Here is a 26120-nt window from a genome sequence, read left to right as displayed (position 1 = left end):
GTACTGAAAACGGTAAAAGCATAAAGTACCTGCTACAGAGTGCTATGAAAACAAACACAAAGTAAAATGAGTTTTAAGAAATTATTAAATATATATATATATATATATATATATATATATATAGAGAGAGAGAGAGAGAGAGAGAGAGAGAGAGAGAGAGAGAGAGAGACAGACATGTGCACAAAGCTTGATAGTTCTTTGAATACATATATATATATATATATATATATATATATATATATATATATATATATATATATATATATAATGTAGTTACTGGAAAGGACAAAATAGCAAATTGAACAGAGGAAAAACAACAACAACAAATCAAAACTAAAGGAAATCTGAAACTACAGGGAAAAAGGGATACTGTTTTCAGGATATATTGCCAAAAAAGTGAAGAAGGTTTGGGTCACTCTGAATTACTTCATAATGAAAAATGAACTTCCAAGATACACAAACTTTAAAGTTTACAGTCATAAACATGTAGCAATCAACAAGAAAAAATGAAGATTAGTTCAAAATTCCCCATAAGTATACAAAACTAAAAAAAAAAACAAAAAACACTCACTTCCTGTGAGGAAACTAACTTTTTTTTTTTACTCAGACTGTCATTTACTTATGAATAAACCTTTATATATTTTTCATTGATAAACACAAAGAGAACTTATTCTTGGATGTCCTTAAAGACACTACTGGATGACAGGCTATCATGAGTTGCTGTACTTCAGTCACATTCTCAGGGTCCATTTCTAATTCTTTTTCTCTTTCTACTTATACCACATTCCTTACTTCAGTGAAGTCCATAAGGGTTATGATTATCTTCTTCCAAAGTCCTGTTAATGTTGATATTTTTACCTCATCCTATGAGTCACTAATAATAACATCTAGAATGTGAATTGTTTCTAGAATCTTTTCAATTTACTTGGCCCAGATCCATCAGAAAAATCACTATGGCTGCTACAGCATTACAAAATGTATTTCTTAAACAACAGTACCTGGCGATTGAAATTGCTGCTTGATCCATGCATTGCAGAATAGATATCTTGATAGCAGATATGCAAAGAAATACTCTCATTGTGCAACTTTATCATAGCTCCTGGGAATCTTCCTTTTTGAACAGTAAGTACCAACAGTGAACTTAGCATCTTTTTTTTTTTTTAATTTTTTATTGTTGGTTGTTCAAAACATTACATAGTTCTTGATATATAATATTTCACACTTTGATTCAAGTGGGTTATGAACTCCCATTTTTACCCCATATACAGATTGCAGAATCACATGAGTTACACATCCATTGATTTACATATTGCCATACTAGTGTCTGTTGTATTCTGCTGCCTTTCCTATCCTCTACTATCCACCCTCCCCTCCCCTCCCCTCTTCTCTCTCTGCCCCCTCTACTGTCATTCATTTCTCCCCCTTGTATTATTTTTCCCTTTCCCCTCACTTCCTCTTGTATGTACTTTTGTATAACCCTGAGGGTCTCCTTCCATTTCCATGCAATTTCCCTTCTCTCTCCCTTTCCCTCCCACCTCTCATCCCTGTTTAATGTTAATCTTCTTCTCATGCTCTTCGTCCCTACTCTGTTCTTGGTTACTCTACTTATATCAAAGAAGACATTTGGCATTTGTTTTTTAGGGATTGGCTAACTTCACTTAGCATAATCTGCTCTAATGCCATCCATTTCCCTGCAAATTCTATGATTTTGTCATTTTTTAATGCAGAGTAATACTCCATTGTGTATAAATGTCACATTTTTTTTTTTTATCCATTCGTCTATTGAAGGGCATCTAGGTTGGTTCCACAGTCTTGCTATTGTGAATTGTGCTGCTATGAACATCGATGTAGCAGTGTCCCTGTAGCATGCTCTTTTTAGGTCTTTAGGGAATAGACCGAGAAGGGGAATAGCTGGGTCAAATGGTGGTTCCATTCCCAGCTTTCCAAGAAATCTCCATACTGCTTTCCAAATTGGCTGCACCAATTTGCAGTCCAACCAGCAATGTACAAGTGTACCCTTTTCCCCACATCCTCTCCAGCACTTGTTGTTGTTTGACTTCAGAATGGCTGCCAATCTTACTGGAGTGAGATGGTATCTTAGGGTGGTTTTGATTTGCATTTCTCTGACAGCTAGAGATGGTGAGCATTTTTTCATGTACTTGTTGATTGATTGTATGTCCTCCTCTGTGAAGTGTCTGTTCAGGTCCTTGGCCCATTTGTTGATTGAGTTGTTTGTTATCTTATTGTCTAATTTTTTGAGTTCTTTGTATACTCTGGATATTAGGGCTCTATCTGAAGTGTGAGGAGTAAAGATTTGTTCCCAGCATGTAGGCTCCCTATTTACATCTCTTCTTGTTTCTTTTGCTGTGAAAAAACTTTTTAGTTTGAGTAAGTCCCATTTGTTGACTCTAGTTATTAACTTTTGTGCTATGGGTGTCCTATTGAGGAATTTGGAGCCCGACCCCACAGCATGTAGATCGTAGCCAACTTTTTCTTCTATCAGATGGCTTGTCTCTGATTTGATATCAAGCTCCTTGATCCATTTTGTATTAACTTTTGTGCATGGTGAGAGAAAGGGATTCAGTTTCATTTTGTTGCATATGGATTTCCAGTTTTCCCAGCACCATTTGTTGAAGATGCTATCCTTCCTCCATTGCATGCCTTTAGCCCCTTTATCAAATATAAGATAGTTGTAGTTTTGTGGATTGGTTTCTGTGTCCTCTATTCTGTACCATTGGTCCACCCGCCTGTTTTGGTACCAGTCTTTAAAGAATTATAAACAAACATGTTGTTATCCAAAGTTTTTCCATTTACACAAGCTAAACAAGTAATATTTAATATAATTCTTAAAGGCCCTAGGATTTTTGGATTGATAAATCAATATTATCTTCAACTTAAAGACACCAGATGTGTTAGCCCCTAACAAGATTTAAGTTCGAAGTCAGGCATTAACTTCTCTTTAGCTATGAAATCCCTAGATGGCATCTTCTTCCAATAGAAGGTTGATTTGTCTACATTTAAAATCTGTTGTTTATTGTAGCCACCTTCATCAATTGTCTTAGCTAGTTCTTCTGGACAACTTGCTGCAAAATCCGTATTAGCACTCACTGCTTCACATTGGACTTTGAAATGGCTTCTTTCCTTAACTCTCATTAGTCAACCTGTGTTAGCCTCCAACTTTTCTTCTGAAGCTTCCTCAAAATCAGCTCTCATAGAATTGAAAAGAATTAGATCCTTGCTCTGGATTAGGTTTTAGCTTAAGGGATAATGGTACTGATAAACTTGCTTGACTCAAGGTTATCACAAACCTTTAATCTATAAAGCATCTCAATATATGTGAGGCCCAATAAAGAGAAAGCAAAATAAAGTGAGCTATGCTTGTATTCATCAACAAATTTAATATGTATACATGTCAAAATACTTGCACACAATAAAAAAATTCACCTCCATAAGAATTTTTAGGTTTGTAATTTTGATAGGCATTAGCAAGTTGACATCAACATTTATCATATTTCTAAACTCACATGTGAAATTGACTGTATCCTCATATCTTAAATAGCATAACAATAATAATGTATTTTCAAGGATTTTTATCTTTGCTATTGTGACTGATAAAATATGGTACTTGACTTAATTTTCATGTTCTTTATGTTAAATAAATTTAAACAAATTTTAATATTTTATATTTTCCATTCTGTTAATTACCTGTATATATTGTTCATTAATGTTAGGGTCAGTTTTGGTAGAATTTGGGAATTAACTTGTAGGAGATCCTTATAAAAGGTACTTTAACCCAAATAAAATAATGTAATTTAAAAGTTTCATTTATTAATTAACTGTTACTTGAATAAATTTCCTATTTACAAAATGAGAGACAAATATTTTGTGATTCTTGGGTTCTGATACACATATTGATTTGTAAGGCTCAAATGTAACAACAAATTCCAATTTTAGCTTTCTGGTCTTTCCCAGTTTTTCTTCATATTTTTATTTTTTTAACACAGTTTATTAACTTGTTGGTGTCAGTATTTAAAATGCTGGAACTGTGCAATAAATTTAAATATTTACTAAATTTTATCTTCACACATTATTTTCATTCATTTCAGAACAATTCTGCCTATCCTGAATTATTTTTCAATTCATTTTAGAATAAGTTTATTGTATTCATAATATTTTCCATGTTGTATGTTTGTTTGTCCTTCTTCTTCTCCTCCTCCTCCTCCTCATCCTTCATTTTCTTCTTTTTTTCTTTGTGTATTTATTTGTTTTTGTGGTACTGGGGTTGAACCAGAGGACATTCTACCACTGAGCTATATATCTCCAGAACTATTTATTTTTATTGTATTTTTCATTGCAAGACTAAGTTGCCCAGGTGGAGCTCAAACTTGCTATCCTTCTGCCTCAAACTCTTGAATGTGCACTACCAAGCCTGGCTTCTTTCTTCTTTTACTATTATTACAAAGCTATAGTAACAAAAATGTCATGGTATTGGCACCAAAATAAAAAGGTAGCCCAGGACACAGAGATTAACCCACAAATATACAAATATCTTATATTACATAAAGGTGCCAAAAGCATGCACTGGAGAAAGGATAGCATCTTCAACAAATGGTGTGGGGAAAAATGGAAATCCATATGTAACAAAATAAAATTGAATCCCTATCTCTCACCATGCACAAAAGTTAACTCAAAATGGATCAAGGATCTAGGGATTAAACCAGAGACTCTGTGTCTAATGGAAGCAAAAGTAGGCCCTAATCTCCATCACGTGGTGCTAGGCCCCAACTTCCTTAATAAAACAACTATAGCACAAGAATTAAAACCAAGAATCAATAAATGGGATGGATTCAAACTAAAAAAGTTTTTTTCTCAGCAAAAGAAATAATATGTGAGGTGAATAGGGAGCCTACATCCTGGGAACACATAAGATAGAGCTCTAATCTCTAGAATATATAAAGAGTTCAACAAGATAAGCACCCAAAAAAAACCAAAAAACAAATAATCCAATCAATAAATGAGCCAAGGACCTGAACAGATACTTATCAGAAGAAGATATACAATCAATCAACAATATATTAAAAAATGCTCACCATCTCTAGCAATCAGAGAAATACAAATTAACGCTACTCTAAGATACCATCTCACTCCAGTAAGAGTGGCAGCCATTATGAAGACAAACAACAACAAGTGCTGGCAAGGATGCGGGGAAAAATGTACATTCATACACTGTTGGTGGGACTACAAATTGGTGCAGCCAATTTGGAAAGCAGTATGGAGATTCCTTGGAAAACTGGGAATGAAACCACCATTTGGCCAAGCTATTCCTCTTCTCAGACTATAACCAAAGGACCTAAAAACAGCATATTATAGGGACACAGCCACATCAATGTTTATAGCAGCACAATTCACAATAGCTAAACTGTGGAGCCAAACTAGATGTCCTTCAGTGGATGAATGGATAAAAAAATGTGGCATTTATACACAATGGAATATTATTCAGCAATAAAAGAGAATAAGATCATGGCATTTGCAGGGAAATGGATGGCATGAGAGAAGATTATGCTAAGTGAAGTTAGCCAATCCCCCAAAAATAAATGCCAAATGTCTTCTCTGATATAAGGGGGTGTGACTCAAAATGGTGTTGGGAAGGAGAGCAAGGGAGGAAGATTACCTCTAGATAGGGAATAGGGGTGGGAGGGAAAGGGAGGGAGAAGGGGAATATCATGGATGGTGAAAGGAGACCCACATCACTATCAAAATACATGTATGAAGATGTGAATTTGGTGTCAACATACCTTATATATAATCAGAGATATGATAAATTGTGATATAATTGTGTATTAAAAATTGTAATGCAAAAATAAATAAATATTTTAAAAAAACAATAGAAAACAGAAACAAACCCACATGAATACAGTTATTTCATACTAGACTAATATACCAAAACACACAAATCCTTTTCAACAAATGTTGCTGGAAAAGTGGATATCCATGTGCAGCAAAATGAAATCAAATCTCTATCTCTCAGCATACACAAAACTCAACTCCAAGTGTATCAAGGACCTAGGAATTAGACCAGAAACCCTGCACCTAAAAGAAGAAAAAGTAAGCCCAAATCTTCAGTACGTCAAATTCGTCCCTGACTTCATTAGTAAGACTCCCAAAGGACAAGATATAAAATCAAGAATTAATAAATTGATGGATTCAAACTAAAAACCTTAGCAAGAGAAACAATCAATGAGGTGAAGAGAGAGCTTTCATTTTGCAAGCGAATTTTTGCCACATGCGCATCAGACAGAACACTCTAGAGGATATATAAAAACATCTAGAGGATATATAAAAAACTTAACAATAAAAAATAATCCAATCAGTAAATGAACTAAGGAGCTAAACAGACACTTCTCAGAAGAAGATATACAATCCATCAAAAAATATATGAAAAAAAAAATGTTCAATATCCTTAGTAATTAGAGAAATGGAAATCAAAACTACTCAAAGATTTCATCTCACTTCAATTGGAACGACAGTTATAAAAAATACAAACAACAATTCATGTTGGCAAGGATGTGGGAGAAAAGGTACACTCATACTTTGTTAGTGAGACTGCAAATTAGTACATCTAATCTGGAAAATAATATGGAGATTCCTTAGAAAACTTTGAGTGGAACCACCCGTCAATCCAGCTATCCCTCTCCTATAAACATCAATGTTTATAGAAGCACAATTTACAAGAGCCAAACTCTGGAACCAACCTAGATGTCCTTCAATAGATAAATGGATAAAGAAATTATTATGGTATATATATATATACAATGGAGTTTTACTCAGCGTTTTCAGGCAAATGGATGGAGTTAGAGAATATCATGCTAAACAAAATAAGCCAATCCCCCCAAAACAAAGGCCAGGTGTTTTCTCTAAGTGGATGGTTATCAATAATGGAGACAGGGGCATTGGATGAGTGGAGAAACTTGGATGGGGCAAAGGGGAGGGTGGGAGGGTGCCTGGGGATAAAAAAATATTTGGAGTGAGATGGTCATCATTACCCTTGGTACATGTATGACTGCATGAATGGTGTGACTATACTTTGGGTGAAACCAGAGAAGTGAAGAATTCTAATCCATTTGTGTACAATGAATTAAAGAGCATTCTACTGTCATGTATAACTGATTACAATGAATAAATAAAGTTACTTTAAATTTATTAGAGTATATCATGTTATATATCAAAGATCAATTAATTCACTACAATATATCTTTTATTTGCAGACTAATACATAAAAATCGTAAACATTACTTTTGGTAATAATTTTGTATTTATTTTCTAAACTCTTAAAAATTTCAATAGCAGATGTTGTATGCAATTTGATACAGATTTTTTTTTTTAATTTAAAGTAAAATAGACCAAATATATATGTTATGACAAATAGTTTATACTTTCCTATAACTGATAAATTACAAACAGTTCGATATTTATGTCAGCCTTTTTGATAGAACTTATTGAATGTCTACTATTTTAAACAAAGTTTATTACTATTTACATAAATAGGCATAAGTAAGCTAGAGAAACAGGATTGACTAAGCAGAGCAGAGATAAAGTGCAAGATGATAATTATCAGTTCAAATAGAAGTTTTCTCTATTGGCAACAATGACTCCATTTACTGTTGGTATTTATTGTAAACTGAAAAATAGTAATTAGGGCATCCAAATAACCATCAATGGACTAGAAATTTTACTATTCTATTTTTACAATCCTTAGGGTAAAGAAATTCTGAGCAGAATATGCAGTGAAAAAAGAAAAGATCATGGAGCAAAGAAAACTGTGATGCCTAGCTGCTAGGGCTTTGTCTGCCTCTTGAAATTTGTTAGTCTCTTCTCTCCAGCTGCATCATTCAGCAGAGAAGCCAGCAGTTTTCTGAGTTTGTTTAATGGTATTCTAAAATAACTCTTTTCTAGGAATTCAAAATACCCCTGACAGCAAGAGGTAACCAAATACATTCAGTCAGCTAAGATTCAGTTTTAGATCTTCATGGAACACTATGATATATTATTTTTTAAAAAAATCCTTTATGCTGGGCTGATATTCAGGCTGCAAGTGGAAGCTTACCTATACCAGTTTTGAAAATATGAAATACTTGCTTCCCTTTGGGAAATAGTTACCTCCTCAGATTCCTGAGTCCACATATCCTATCTCTGACAGTAAGAGTTTTGAACCCTTTTTCTATTTCTTCAGTAGCATTCCAGAGTTCAACAATCAACTCATTAATTTTGGGCACCATAAGATCCTCTTGACCTGTACTCCAAAGTCCAGATGGATGTTTATACTATTATTAAGGACATGTGATGCTGATTATTGAATGATTTGAATTGAAGCCTTTTAAAAAAAAAAGATTATATGTTACTAATTAATAATATGTAATTTGTTATGTCTACTTTGGGGTTACATAATATGGTTTCTTTTCAAATTGATTTATTTAAAAACATCTTTCAGGGACTTCATGCATCTTTAAGTATTATATGACACAAGAGGTTTTCACTTTCAACTTTTACCCACTATGAGTTCCTCTTTTGTGTGTGTGTGTGTATGTGTGTGTGTGTGTGTGTGTGTGTACTGGGGTTGAAAATAGGAGCACTTTGTAAATTTTGAGATAGGGTCTCACTAAATTGCTTAGGATCTCATTAAGTTGCTGATGTCCCTCAAACTTGAGATCCCCCTGCCTAGGCCTCCTGAGTAGCTGGAATTACATGTGTTCACTGCCAAGCCTGGATGTGAGTTCCTCTTATAAATGCCTATAGTGAGATATGTGCAATCCCAGCATAATTCAAATGTCTGTAATCACTATCTTGTAATCTCTAGGTTGTTACAACTTGCTTGGTGCAAAAAAAAAAAAGTCACCTTGGATGAATGTCAGTTGGTGACTACAGTTAGAAACACATTGTATTATAATTCACTAAGAGCTGAGATAGCTGCCTGTTTAAAAAAAAAAAAAAGTAGACAGAATTTTATATTTCTGGACTTTCCTGCTTTTATAGTGATGCATGTCCCTTTCACTTATCAGCTTAGAGAACACATGAACTGAGGTCCAGTGAATCACAAATTTGAGCAATCTCCATCCTGTTCTGTATATACCTATTTTACGTCTGCTTTATTAGCTGGAACAAAAAAACTACTTTCCATTTGTGTTCCATATTTCTATGTATTTTGTGTTCCATATTTCTATGCCCTTAAAAAATCTATATTTAGAAAACATTCATTGATTTGAGAGTAAACAGTATTGATGGTATTTATGAATGGTTATTTAGTTGCTCAGCTATACAACATATTTTAAGTCTCCACATAAAGAAGCAGGAGTAAGCATAACTTGGATATTATTTGTAAATTTTAGGCTTTCTTCATCTACTTGAAAAATGCAAATTATCTGAGAAGAAAACAACATACAACTACATAATTACAATATGCTTTAAATGAATAACTTAATGAAGCACAGGATATCTGTACCCATGTTGGATGCTAAAAGTCGTATAACTCTAAAATATATCATTGACAACTCTAATAGATTTAGATTATTGATTTGAATTGAAGCTTTTCAATTTTTTTTCTTCCAGTAGTATTATATATTTATTTTTAAAATTAATGTTATTTTAGGCATCTTTTTGCTGCATTGACTGAAAGACCAAAGCAGAATAATTGTAGAGGATCAAAGTTTATTTGAGGGATCACAGTTTCAGAGGTCTTAATCCATAAGGCAGTTCCATTCTGCAGGGCTCAAAGTGAGGAAGAACATAATGGTGGAAGTGTGTGGCAGTGGGAAGCAGCTCCTATGATGATGAGAAGCAGACAGAGAGACTCCACTCACCAGATACAAAGTATGTACCCCAAAGTAACATCCTTAATGCCCATCTCCTCTAGACACAGCCCACTTTCCTTCAGTCACCACTTGGTTAATCCCATCAGATTAATTTACTAATTGAATTAAGGCTCTCACAACCCAGTCATTTCCCCTCTAAAGCCTCTTGTATTGTGTCAAATGTGAGCTTTTGGGGAGCACCCCACATTCAAACCATAACAGTATCCAAATAAAATACACACACACACACACACACACACACACACAAGACATATCTTTTTCTAAAGCCAAAGCTTAGATAACAGGAAAAAACATCTACCTGATTAAGGATTAATGAGGAACACCCAATTGTTATAAGTCAGTGAGTCAGTCAAACTTTTCAGAATATTCACTAGTTTGAAGATGTTCTTCTATAAATCATTTTTTATGATTTATATATTTGTAACTCTTATGAAAGAAAGCAATAAAACTATAGCTATTGATGAAAAAGGGAAAAGTCCATGAAGAATGTATATATCTAAGAAAAGAGTTGATGTCAACACTGAAAATATCTGATCCAAAGAGAATGTATTCCTGTCATGGTAGTCTTTTGTTTTTACATTAAGTTTCTCATCATAACACTGTGTTACTATGCAGCTACTTATAAATATACTATACACAAAATGTTTGAAGATCTATTCAATGGTTTGGTATAGGAAAGACTGGATACCTCCAGAAATGTAATTAGATAAAGTGTGATTGAAACCTGATATCAACATGGTATACAATGAGCTTTTGACTTGCTGATATACCTGTATTAAGTTTTGGAGGTATATATACATATGGGGACCAAAACAAGATATCATTGATCCCAGAAAATGTTTATCATTCATTAAGAATTCATTTCAAAATTCTAGTGTACAAATATGGCTGATTCAACTGGGAAAAGACAATGGGAGTTAAAGCAATGTTTTGTTATAGCCAAGAACCAAAAATTTGCAAAAGAGTAACTTCTATTTTTTTTTTCATCTACCTTTTTGTGTCACTTAATAACCTGAGTGTCAAGTGCACTTCCAATACAAATTTAATATGTATCTCCATATTTCAGATAGAACTTGTCTAGATACATGTCCTGACTTGTGTATTTGGGCAAAGAACTACTAGTTTCAGCAATTACTGAGACTATGGTGAATAGATAAGCAATAGATGGTACTAGAATATAGACAAAGAATATCAACCCTGTGAGATGACTTAGCAGGAGTAGGGAGTGGTGTTCTACTGCCATATGCTAGAACAGTTTCTGATCAGTTGATTGGAATAATGATTACAACTAGAGACACAGGTTGAAGCCAGGTAGTCCAGAGTCATGCAGTATAGAATGTGCAGTGAGATTTCAGCCTTCAAGTGATAAGAAATTTACTGACTGACTTTGATAAGAAGAGAAAATAATATAAGGGAAATTGACAGCTGGGTACAATGGCACACAGCTGAAATCTCAGACTCTGGAGGCTGAAGAAGTAGGATCACAAGTTCAAGGCCAGCCTTAGAAACTTAGCCAGAATCTAAACCATTTAGCCAGGCCTTTTCTCCAAATGAAAAATATAAAGGGTTGAGGATGTGACTTGGTGGTTAAGCACCCACGACTTCAATCTCCATTATCAAAAAATAAATAAATAAATAAATAAATAAAAATAAGGAAACAGGAAAAGTGATAAAACTAATTCAAAGGCTGTATTATTAGGGTGGGAATTAATTGGAAGTGAGAAGGATAATTATTTTGGCACTCCCAGTGTCTATCTCTCTTTCTCTCCTTTTTTTAAAGTTAATTGTACATGTATTTTGGTTTCCTTGCACCTTTATTTCTTCATCTAGAAATAATTTTTTTCTGGATTTTCTTTTCCTGGTATATTGAAAAAGTAGCATAAAAGCCTTAGTTATTTTCACTCCCATAATTGTATCACAAATGAATTTCCCTATTTTTATATCAAACTATATACTCACATAGTAAAGAGTCATTAAACAGTTAAGTAATTATAAATTGAAAAGTAAAGTAGCCACCAATAAGTTAATACAATTATAATAAGTTCTGATTAAACTCTAACAAATATTTAAATGGAAAAAATGAGAGAAAAATTACATAATTGAATTTTCCATCAGTAATATTTAATAAAACTGGTGACTTAGACATTTAATGTAAAATTCAGCTTATTATGTTAGTAAGAATTATCCAGGGGATTATTATAAAATATGTACAAAATTTACCCAGTCCTCCATAGAAATCTAAAATTTCCACATGGGCCACTAACCAGATAAAGCTATATATTTTGAGGTCACTCTTCTTCTACATCTATATATTTGTTAGAACATATTGGTGTTGTCTCAAACGTGTTATGAGTAAATATATAATCATCAATCCATAATCTATATATTTTTAGATCCTTTGAAACTCTAATTTTTCCCATGACATAGCTTATACAACAAATGCATGTCTATAATATAAAATTTTATTCTTGAAATTTTTACTTATATGAACCCCAGATTACTTACATGAGTTAATATCCAACAAATTAATCACCATAGTTAATAATATCATATAAGATATTTATACTATGTTCTTTTTTTTTATAAGCTATTATAAATAAGCCTGGTCATTCTCATATAAATATTCATTCATATCCCCAATTATATGTTATTTCTAAATCCCTAGAAACACAACCAGGAGGTAAATAGATTGCCTATTTTCTATGCTTTTTGAGAATTTTTAGATGCAGAATGGTTAAACAATGATTATAGAATATATAATTGATTATATGAGTATAATGTTCATTATAACATATAATTGATGTTATGATTATTTTATCTGTGAATTCATAGGAAAAGCAATAATTTTCCTACATGCCCAAACATCTTATACCTTGAATATCATTACTTAAACAGATGTAATTTTCTTAAACAAAACTTACTTTAGTATATCTTAATAATTTATAGGTTATTTTATTTTTATTTTATTAACTTAGGTCAAATTGTGTATCAGATTGATGGGTATGTGATTTGCAAATATAATTTCCCCATTTTCCTGTTGTCTCTTTATCTTCATGTGGGTCTTATTAGTTCCATTAATGTTTTGCTATAATTTTGTCTTCTTATCTTTTCTCTTTGCTTACTCATCTTTTCACCTTTCATTTTTTCAAATTAAAAAGACACGCTGTGAACAACAAATGAATAATATTTTAACTAATATTTTTATTATAGAAAACTTAACATTTTTATGATACTTTTGACAATGTGTAACCATATATTTGTCTGCATGTGCTCTTAATTTGATGTATTGATTTCTGTTTTTCATATAAGTTAAATAGCTTGGAAAATGTGTTATCCTCCTTTTTGTTACTCACCAAATAGGAAGTATTGTAAATAGTTTATAAGTATCTTTTGGAAAACTGCATATTTGGGTTTAGACAAGGAAGCATATGCCAATAGATAACATTATTATAACTACTGTAGTAGGGTTCAGGCATAGGACATTAGATCCTCAGAGACTGGCGTATAAGTCTTTCAAATACAACTGACACTTTTAGTTGTTTTCATATATAACCTTTCTATGTAATTTTATAGCACTGACTTTTCACTTAACAATCTTTCCTACCTTGGCTTCTCAAATTCTCTACTTGTAATTTTCCTCTGGGATTTTCATCTTGGGAGGGCTTCTTTTTATTAATATAATTATAAATGATTGCTATAAAATAGAGGTGTTTATTAGAATTTTAAAAGTACATGAGTAAATTTTTTGCAAAATATATTTTTTGTAAAGTGTATATATTATTCCTCATGTACATACATCTATCTTCTGTTATTGATGTCAGATGATAAAAAAATTGGGTTTCCATAAAGTGCTTTTCATAGAGTCTAACAAGATAACATATCAGTTAGCCAGGTTATATAATACACATTAAAAAAGAGCCTTGCCTATTATATTATTTACAGAATTAAAGAATTGTCTAACTCATACTCATTTGTCATTAAACCTATATGAATTTCAATTTCATGTGGTGAGCCTATATTTGAATGTGAGTTTTAAATATTATTTTTTTTTTTTAATTCTTGGAGTCAAATTTGAGATGAAATTGAAAAAAAAAGATATCTATTTCTGTACTTGCTTATGTAATAAGCCAAGATTTAAATATAATTATTGAATTTAAATTCATTAATAAAAAGTGAACATGTTTAATAACATATACCTTTGCAAATCTTCATAAATTGTCCATATATATATTATATATATATATTCAATTATATCAGTATTATGGAAAAGTAACATATTAAGAATGAAACCCTAGGATTGATTTTCTACCTAATCCACTTTATAATGGGTACATTAATTATTTTAAAGAAAAAAGGGAACTACATACATCATCTAATCTAGAATATGTCTATTCAAATTATCAGAAGAAAACAAATTTATCAGGGTCATCTTTCTGATGATTGAATAGGCAAAGAGAAACTCTTGTATTTATAAGGCAGAAACATTCCTTACTGTAAAAAGAAATGGAAATTTTCTATTTTTTAGGTTCTATGAAATAGAAAATGTCATATGTTTCTAAACACATTATTAAAAATAGGTAGTGAGATTGTTAAAATTAGTAAGAACTGGTCATTGATTGGTTCCAAAGACCCAGTATCAGGGCACTGAACTCATAGTTAAAAAAAAAAAAAGTAATAATTATATTCCACCTTATAATTGATAAAAACAATTCCATTAAGCTGATTGCATTGCAACCTACATGTAATTCCAACCTCTGAGGCAGGAGGATAGCAAGTTCAAAGCCAGGTTAAGCAACTTAGTTAGGCTGTAAGAAACTTAATAAGATCCTATCTGAAAATAAAAAAAATAAAAATAAAAAAGGAATATGGTTCAGTGGTTAAGCAACCCTGGATTCAATCCCTAATATCAAAACATAGAAACAGACAAAAACTTCAGGTAAGCTTTCTTTCAAGACTATAACAACATGGGTAAAGACTATATTTTTAAATGGCAGGTGTGCCGGATTTGGTGGTCATAGGGTTTATCAACATAATTAGCCTATCTGTGTGTGTAGTAACAATTTACAGATTTAGGTTCCTGTCCTTCCATAGAAACCTGGACACAGAGAGGGTCTTATATTTCTTAATGATTAATTGTCAAAGGATTTACCCCAAAAGTGTGAGAAAAATTTCTGGGTTGTAGAAGATTTACATCTCAAAAGATCAGATAAAGAACAAAAACTTTCATGTTTCTAAAGTAAGTGCCCTAAGAAAAAGGAGGTTAGAGACTTTAGGCAAGGAAGAAAACCTTCTAAACTTTGGTTGAGCTGAAGGTAACTTAAGGCCATCTACATAAATTAAAGGAATTAGATATGATATCATAATTTCATTTTTGTTATGCAACTTTTAACACTCACACATAAAAATAGATAAATACTTGAATTAAATATTCTGTAGAATTAAAAATACGATCATGATGAATGAAGCCCTGCTTGGAAACTGCAGCTTCGTCATCTTGTGTTTAAGACACCACTTAATCACCAAATATGACTATCCAGGATGCTTGTGGCAATGTCTCATGGAGATAGGTATGCATATATATTATTGATCACAAGTGCTCTCAAATTTGAAAAATACTGGAGTAGATCAGAAAAAAGTAATTACTTCTAAACTTTAAAACCCCACATTTGTCCTGTTTTGTAGCTAGCCATGACCAGGAAATTTTACACTGGTATATTTTGACACTCAATTCTCTGAGAAATGAATCCTGTTACGAAACTGGTGCTCTTTTCAGGAACATTATACACACAAACTAAACACAGTACCTTTACACACTACGATATGGGCTGCTGCCACAGCCAGTTATATAATCAGACAGGAAGCTGACAACATAATTAGCATGAAGGAAAAACATTGCATTGTTGTATACTTTCATTTACCCCTTATTATTAATGGTTCTATTTAAAGAACAGAAAAGAAAGGTTATAATATTTGTTCTCATGGTAACTCTCTTTGAACATATAAAGAAAGGCAATGATTAGTCATTTTTATTCATTTAATATTCAGTGTGTTAACTTGCCAAAGCACAAAGGCCAGAAAAGAAATTAACCTTTGCTCTTGGTTTGATAGGATTGAAACTAAAATAAGAACCAGCCAGCATTAATATTGTTAAATTGAAGCTGCTGGGAAGATAGATGAAGGCTTTAAAATAACCCCAGATGGTTACTGGTATATCCCTCTCAAAACAAAAATTCCAGCCTGTTTAGTTCAAAGATCATTAGTTCCCTTGTTCCACAATTTGGGATTTTACATCTTATAATGTGAGAAATGCACTGTGTTATCTAAGAGAGTATGTGACCCTGGGCTAATTAAAAGGCACACATTAGCAGGGTAGGGTGAAGCAATGCTGCTTTATTACAAATGGTGTTTATTCCCTGGAGGCAGAAACATCAAAGGATCCTTGGAAGTGGTCCAAGGTATCAGTCAAAAGCAACTTGCTTCCAACATAGCAAGGCTACTGAGTGGGATTGCAACACTGGGAGCTGTTTGATCTGCATGTGGCTTTTTATTTGTTTGTCAGATTGAAAAAATAGAGGATCTCAGAGGGAAATGAACATGTAGACTGAAACTGAATGTGACCTTTGCTGCTGACAGGACAGACTGGAGGCTAGGACCTGGGTGGGATGAGGGGGCAGTTTAGAAATATTATGTCTAATACTCTTATATGCAGAGAGTGATTGATGAGTTGGAAAATGGAAGGGAAGAATGTGTAGGCTCCCCTAATCCTGTGGTTCCCATTCCCTGACCCCTTCACTTCCTGGCTATATTTCTACCCTTATACAATATGGTAACTTGAAGCCAGTGGTGAAGGAGAACCAAGATCATGTATTGGATAAAAATGGGGCTATAAAAAATCATACAGGCATCTTAAAAATCCCGACAATAATTCCAATGCTAGGAATATCCAAAACAGAAGTAATCCAACCTGGGGAAAAGCACAAATATGACATCATTGTTCATAAAGGTGAAAAATGGCACCTATAAACTTATCAGTAAGAAAGTGTAATATTATATGTTTATATAGTAACATATAATAATATTAATATAAAATTTGTATAATAAAAAACCTAAGCATCTCAAAAGAAATTATAATTTACATGTGTGTTTTACATATAGTGGTAAGACAATGTGTAAATTGCATTCCTATAATACATGTAATATGATATAAAGAAATACATAATGCATTTTAAAAGTTTATATGTTATAAATATAACCTTCTGTGCATCTATCTATTCAAGTGTCTATACAGACATGAACATAAATACACAACATTTTACAGTGATATGCATACTCATGCTATTAAGAAAGAAGGTGAAAGGTGAGATTGGCAAACTTTGTGTATTTGTGTGTCTGTGGTTATAAACTGAACAATGGTCTATAGAGATAAACACACATGGTAATGGAGTCATGAAAACTGTTTGATTTGTTTCATACATACTTTTATGTATATATAGATTAATTTTGTTTTTCAAAAATAAAGATAATACCAAAGAAAAGAAAGCACAAACAAAGCTGTGATTTTGCATTTTCTGAGAGCAAATGTTTATGAAGTATTTGTTTTTGTTAATTTTCCAAGGTAAAATATGATTTTCTTAACCTATTAATGCATTACACTTTATGTTTCTTTTTATGAGTCAAAAATGTGAAGTTTTTCTTGAATTATAATTTTGATTGAGAAGCAGAGTTAAATTCTTAATACAAAAAGATTAAATAAATAATTTTCAATGAAAAACTATATGTTTTATTTCACTTGAAAATGTGTACAAGCATACAATTACTGTAATGATGATCAAAGCCTTAATTTTAGTATGGAGGTCCTTAGTTGATGGAATTGCATGTGGTCTTTGTTATATACTCCAAACATATTTGTAGTAATCACTTTTATTTTACCAAGATAGGAGAGAATTTTAGCAGTACTTTGGTCTTTAAGAAACTTGTAATCCCTTTAGTTCAATCACCTATTATACTTGACTCACACTGTCTTGACAATAGTTATTCTGACTCACCTTTATACTTTTCAAAGCATTCAATTTTCTTAATAGAATTACATTTTTCCTAATGATTTTATGTGTATATTTGATTTAGTAATTCACATAATTTGAAAGAATAGTAAAACTATTTTTACTGGGTTTAAGACAAAAAGCAGTTGACTTTTGATAAGTACATGAGAAGAGTGTGGCTAACTAGGGAATAGGAATAAACATCACGAGTTCACAGGACTTTGTATCTATGTTGGATTTATTATGGAAGAGAAATCTTATTTTCTTTGATCTTTTGTAGTCCATAGAAAAACAAATTTTAGATTGTATAAAGTGCTCAATAAATTCAATAATATAGATGCAGAACACAAAACCAATTTGCTAGGAGACAAAGATAAATATTGTAATGAAAATAAAAAATGGATCATATGAAAGCTGTACGAAACCTGAATAGTGGCATGAGTCAAGAATAACCCAATTGAGTCAAATGTATGAAAGATGATATATCATGATGTAATGTTTTGAACAACCAATAAAAAAAGAATATATATTAAAAATTGGCCAGGCACAATGGTGTATGCCTGTAATCCCAGCAGCTCAGGAGGTGGAGGCAAGAGGATCTCAAGTTCAAAAGCCTGCCTCAGCAAAAGTGAGGCACTAAGCCATTTAGAGAGATCCTGTCTCTAAATAAAGTACAAAATAGGGCTGGCGATGTAGTTCAGTGGTTGAGTGTTCCTTAGTTCAATCACCAGTAACCCCTACCAAAAAAGGAATATGTATTAAAAATGTCTTGCAAATATTTTTTTAAAAAAAGAAACTTCTCTATTACAAATGTTTAAAAAACAATCTAAAAGATAATTTTAATGAATTTTTCAAATAATAAGGAAGCAGACTTTGATTACATCCTTTTAGAAGTCTTTATGTATGGGGAATGCAATATATAATTACATGTGACTAAACTGAAATGCTACTAAATTTAACCTTGCTTACACATCAAAGCAAGCTATGTTAAGCAAGTTGGATTTTTTTTACTATTTAATTTTTAGAAGTAGTTGGACATGATACTTGTATTTTATTTATTTTTATGTGGTGCTGAGGATTGAACCCAGAACCTGGCACATGCTCAGTGTGCATTCTACAGCTGAGCCACATCCCCAGCCCCAGGTTGGGTTTTTTAAAAGAAGGTTGGATTATATGGAAATAATTGTAAACCTATAGAAATAAATAGAAACAGAATATTTATTACAAATATTTCATATAATACTGTGGCTCTCTATTTGGTAGGTGATTTTGCTTCTATTAGGTAAGAAATATACTTTTAATTATACTCATTTGAATTTTTGAAAATCATTGTTTGTTGGAACTCTAATATTCATAAGTTGAGAAAAAAATATTAGCTACTTAATATTTTATCCAATATGTTAAAATTTGTACCTAATTCTGAAAGTTGACATACCAGGAATATTTATATAAACAGTAATCTATCCACTGTCTGCCAAACAATTGGTACAGCAACTAAGAGGCACATCATGTTGGTAGAATTAAATAGTCATAGCACAAGTGCAATTTATATTTGCATTAGTAATATTGATAGGGAGTTAATGTCTATGATACTTGATAAAATGGTTTTGTTCTCTTCAGCTCAATTATACTGTGGCATGAAGGACAGTGATTTGAACAAGTTCTTGTAAAAGTAACAAAGCTCCTAAACCAGCAGGTGAGAGCTAGATAAATATAATAGCTATCATTAGGAAAATTTGGTAATTAAATGTTTACAGCTAATATTGACTTTTTGTCTGTGGTTCTAAACATAATGCATTTATTATGCACCAGCAGAGGCTGATTGTCATGTTGGACAGGTGAAATTTTTAAAAAGATGGAAAAAAATAAAATAAAACCCAGAAAAATTAAAGAGTTCTCTTGTTACCTCACCCTCACTCATTACTATCAAAATAATATTTTTGGCGCATTATCTATAAATGACTTTTTAGAACATCCTTTTGTTCTTACTTTTATGAAAACACTAAGTTTTTATTCCTCTGTTTCTTTGACTCCATCTCTAAGCCCATCTTCAGCCTGACTCTCTTCCCCATATACCCAGTGCCAAGTCATGAGGAGTTGTTCATCTGCACATTTCAGGATAGCTCTGTAGGCAAGTCCTTGGCCTAGTGAAGCATCATTACACTATAGTCTGATGTCTGTGTGCCTGAGGAAGAGATAAATTCTTCTGAGAAAATACTCATTGTGTTATAGCATTTACATAGCTGCCAAATGTCACATTTATTTTAAAATTTTCATTATTTAATATCTGCTGGAATGGGATAACATTTTTAAGCTGAGATTAGGAAGTGGGAAAGTGAACTGGGCACTAAAGGTTTGAGAACATAAAAAAATCTCAAAATATGTCAGAGAATGTTTTGAAGATGTACAAAAATTACTCAAAAACTACTGTGCAAACAACACAACAACAACAAAAAAACAAACTACTGCGCCATTCAAGTGAAAGTATCTACGCCCCCCCCCCCAAAAAAAGATCTTCCTCCACAATTACCTACTCAGAAGTAAGCCTGTGAATTAAGAATGAATTTACAGAAAGAGATGAAGATGTGGCAAAGACCCAACACAACTTAGATCCTAATAAGTTACTACTCTTCTGGGCAACTCCCAAGGGGTATCTGCTAAAAGAACACAATGTATAAAAATACTCTAAGTCATTTTCAATCTTTGTCCTAAACATTGCTGAATTATAAGAGGCTACAGAACCCTTTTACCCATTCATGACAAAAAACCTTTTTCTTTTCTTTCCTGCTAATGCCAAACCAGCTTCTTATATCTTATAACTCCAAATAAGAACAAAGTTCTGACATGGAGGAATATCCATGTATTGTTGCATAAGAGACCAAACAAGAATATAAGTGCAAGAACCTTTAAAACTTCATACATCTCTGCAACAAAGGGGAGATGCTTGACATGTACTATCCTTTATTTGACAAAATATATGACCCTTATTTGAGATAGAACCTAGCATATTGGTATAACTAAGTATAGTTGCAAGATGAGTTAAGTGTGCCAAAAGAAAAGAGAGCTTATTCAAAGGAAGGAAGAGAGAAGAGAACAGAAGGGAGGAGAAGACAAACAAATAAACAAACAAAAACTTGGTATACCTAGAAAAGGATACAAATACTTAAGTATGGAAAGGTCAAAGTTATCAACCCGATTTAATTAAAACAAGTCTAACCCAAAATATATTAATTCAATCTATCAAAGATGAATATTAACAAGATGTTCAAAACTATAAGACAATAGAAATAAATAATATATAAGAATGTCCCAATACTCCTAACAATAGACATCTTCAAAGAAATTTTACACATATGGAGAGTGGGAAGAAATTTTCACAGTACAGGAGAAGAAAAACATATCAATCAAAAACACTGCACCTAGCAAAGCTAACCTTTAGAAATAAAGGAGAGATAAGGGGATTAGTAAAAAATAAAAGCTAATAGAATATATCTTTACCAGCCCTATTCTATAGAAAATGCTAGAGAACTCTTCAAACTGAAAGAAATAAAAATCTTAATGGAATAAACAAGGAAAGTGATAAAACTCACTGGTAAGATTAAATATATAGACAAATTCTTTGGCTGGTAATATAGCTCAGTTATAGAACCCTTCCTAGCATGCACAAGTCTCTGGTTTAACCCTGAGTACCACATTTTTTTAAGAAAGTATAATTATGGTTGGATGCACTGGAAGACCCCTGTAATTCCAGTGACTCAGGAGGCTGAGTCAGGAAGATCACAATTTCAAAAACAGTCTCAACAACTTAACGAGGCCCTAAGCAACTAGGCAAGATCCTGTCTCAAAATAAAAATAAATAAATAAAAATATCTAGGAATGTGGCTCAGTGGTTAAGTGCCCCGGGATTCAAAGTCAGGTACCAAACACAAAACAACAAAAAAGCAAGATTATGTAGATAGATTCAGAATTCTCTAATATTATAACATAGTGCATAAACCAATCATTACTTTAATATGAAAACTAAAATCAAAACAAATAATAATAACTGCATGAATATAGTAACAGTTATTCAACATAAAATATATAAAATATAATTTCAAAACTCAAAATTTGGGGAGAAATGGAATGCAAATAAAATATTATTATTGATATATTTCTCTAAGTTTTTTAAAAATGTCTGAACCTGATAATCACCGTAAATTGCTGTCTTTTCAAGACAGTTTCTTATAATTAAAAAAAAAAAAAATATTTGTGTAAGCCTTAAGAAAATAAAAAAATCAACAGCCATAATAGATGATTAAAAAATAATCAAGGGATCAAAAAACCTCTAGTACAGCAAATCATTTCAAGAGCAAGACTTTATAAGAGAGACAGATAGAAAGAAAGAAAGAAAGAATGAATTAATGAATGAATGAATGAATGAACGAACTAGAATAAAACTAGAAAACATGTTGCCAATAGTTATAGTGCCTAAGAACTTACTTATAAATATTTCCTGGAATATAAACAGATTAAGTTTTTCTATTGGAAGACCTAAAGTTCTGAACATATTTAAAAGAAACTCAACTATATATAGCTGATAAAAAATTCACTTTATATCTAATGACATAAATATATTGAAAGTGAAGAGATGGAAGAAATAATTATATGCAAATGAGACCTGAAGAAAAAAGCAGTAATAGCCACACATATCAGGTAAAATAGGTTTTAAGCCCAAAGCAAAAAAAAGTTACAACAAAAGGGAATTACACCATATAAGTCAAATACATAAGGCAAATATTGAGAGAAACAAAGGGAGAGATAGACTGCAATATAAAACGATAGGGGAATTTAATACATCATGTTCACCAATGGACAGATCATCCAGACAGAAAGTCAAGACAAAAATGATTGATTTCAAATGCACCTTAGGACAAACAGGCCAAAATAACATGCACAGAGTTTTCTGTCCAACAATTGCAGAATACACTTTCTTCCGTTTAGAACTTAGAACATTCTGCATAATAGATCACATGACATGTGGACCACAAAAGGCTCAACAACAACAATAAAAAAAAGAAAATCATATTGAGTGTCTTTCCCCACCACAAGACAATAAAATTAGAAATCAATAACAGTAGAAAATAGTAATATCAAAACAAAGAATATCCCAGTATCAAAAACTATGCAACTATATGGAAGTTAAACAATATCAAAAACTACATAACTATGGTTGGGGCTGTATCTCAGTGGTGGAGTGCTTGTCTTGCACATATGAGGCACTGGGTTCAATCCTCAGCACCACATAAAAATAAGTAAATCAAATAAAGATATTGTGTTCATCTACAACTGAAAATATTTTTTAAAAAACTATGCAAATGTATGGAAGTTAAACCACATAACTTTGAACAACCATTTGATCAAGGAAGAAATTAAAAGTAATGAATAAATGTCTTGAAACAAATAAAATTGTAGATGCATTAAACAAAGCCAAGAGATGCAGCAAAAGGGATATATATAAGGAAGTGGGTAGAAATCAATGCCCGTATCAAGAAGCAGAAAGATCTCAAATTAAAAATTGAAAAAAAAAAAAAAAACAGTTTAAGCAAAGAGTGATATGCTTAAATAGGCATTTCTCAAATAAAGATCTAAAACTGGCTAATAGTTATAATAAATGCTCACATTAAATAAATGCTAACATTAAGAAAACATCAAAAACATCAGAAAACATCAAAAGCCACAATGAGAGATATCAACTCAATGTAACTATTATGGCAATTAAAACAAAAAACTAATGATAAAAATTGTTGGTGAGCATGTTGAGAAAAGGAATGTAAATTAGAATGTAAATGGGAATGTAAATTAGAACATCTGTATGCAAAATAGTATGGAAAATCTGCAAAAAAAAAGAAAGAAAGAAAAGAAAATAGAACTATATTATCTAGCAGTCCCACTACTAAGATACTATCTAAAATAATTGGAATCAAAATTTAAGGAGATAGTGCACTCCCATTTTCACTGTAATACTATTCACAATGAGAACCACCTAAGTGTCCATTTACTGAAGAATGGATGAAGAAAATGTGGTACATGTGCACAGTGGAATGCTATTCAGCCATTGAACAATAGAATCCTGTGAAATGACATGGATGGAAGTAGAGTAATATTTATGCTAAGAGAAATGCCAGACAGAGGAAGACAAGTACCACATGATGTTATTCATGTGGAATATAAAAAAAATTATCCCCATATAAATTCAAATAGAAGTGGTGGTTACCAGTTTCTGGGGAAGAGGTCATAGGATTGGATGGAGAATAGATTATCAATGAACACTGTTATGGTTTAGATATAGTATCACTCAAAACTTCACATGAGATAACGTAAGCGGGTTTGGATGAGAAATGATTGTGTTATAACCTTAAATGAATCAGTGGATTACTCCCTGATAGGGTTAACTGGTGGTAACTGGAGGCAGGTAGAATGAGGCTGGAGGAAGTGGTTCATTTCCAGTGGGCCAGGGGCTATATATAGTGTAAATAAGGGAGATATTGCCTCTAACACCACCATCACCATTTGACCATTGTTATGGACCTGATCTGGGAGGCAACAGTTGATGTTGATATATTAATACCAGATAGTGATCAAGAACAATGAATATTTTTACCATTTTAAATTGCATCAATGTCAGATTTTTCTAACATGAAGATTTTGCTGATGATGCAGTTCATTTTAAAAACTATTAAAATATCATTACAGGAAATGCATAAGTGATACCACCATTATAATTATGTGCATGTTATTTTGTTTTGCTTCTTTCATTATATTATAAGCTATCTAATACTCAGTCTTATCTGAAATGTCACAGGAGTGATATTGATATTTGTCAGCTACAGGAAATTATACAATGAGTTATGCTATCCTAATATAAATCAGTGTGTGAGATTTCATTATATGTGCATGAAGCTGATACATAGATTTATATTGGGTTTATTTTCATTTATAAATAAATGACATTACTGCCAAAATAATTGTTTGAAGATATTTTGTCAAACATGTTCTTGTTCATAGGTTTAAATCTTTTATTATATAATTCTTTTTTTTCTTTTTTCTTTTGTAAAGGGAATTGAATCATTGAACAACATCCCCAGCCCCCCTTTTTTAAAAATTTTATTTTGATACAGAGTCTCACTAAGTAACTTAAGGCCTTGATAAATTGTTGACACTGGCCTCCTGCCTCAGCCTTTCAAGCCACTGGGATTGCAGGCATGCATGACTGTGCCTGGCTATATGAATTGATATTTTTGTGACACACAAACACACACACACACACACACACACACACATACACACACACAAATATATATATTTCTATTTCACTAGTGTCATGCATGTAATGTTTTATATATATGAATCCATATATATATATATATATATATATATATATATATATATATATATATATATATATATATATATAAGTATACATTTAAAGAAAGCAATGTATGTTTTGCTTTTTAATCTGTTGTGTGAATTTTAATGACTTCTTTTTTTTAATGACTTCTAATGTGACAAAATGTTTGCATCATTGCTAATATGTCTTAAACCACTTAAAAGCATAATAGGTTGAGATCATCCTAAGTGAAATATTCACTTCATTAAAACCTATTATATGAGCATTCAAGTAACATATTTATGATATAATATTTGAAGCACTTATTCCTCACAGTAACATTTGTTTTTCTTCGTTTTGCAAAGGGAAGCACACTTATTTGTCTGCTTTCCAAAGACGCATGGTAATGAAATTCACACTTAAAAATATGTGTCCTAAAATGGATATAAGGTCATATATTATAGTTTCTTAGACTATATTTCTATGATACAATGCCATCTTCTGATTGATGGAGTGGTAGATTGCTTAATACAGGGATGACTGAAGATATTTTTCTCAAGATACATCCTTCACTTTACTGAAACTCAGAAGAATATATTTCCAGCAATGTCATTGATGTTTTTTGGTTCTCACATCAACTGTCATATATATACCACTTTCAATGTAGGCCATGGAAGAAGTGCATTTAAAATGTAGAAAATCTGAGATTTATCCAAATTAGGTTAACATATGTGGATATATTCTTGCTTAATTTTATGTCACTGAAAAAAAAACAGAAAAAGTAACAATAGCACAATATTTGTACTAGTAGTAATAGAATTGAAACAACTTAAAAATCTTAGGGAT

The sequence above is a fragment of the Marmota flaviventris genome, chromosome Y (assembly GCF_047511675.1).
Source record: "Marmota flaviventris isolate mMarFla1 chromosome Y, mMarFla1.hap1, whole genome shotgun sequence".
Taxonomy (NCBI): domain Eukaryota; kingdom Metazoa; phylum Chordata; class Mammalia; order Rodentia; family Sciuridae; genus Marmota; species Marmota flaviventris.
Note: the sequence above shows the minus strand (reverse complement) of the source record.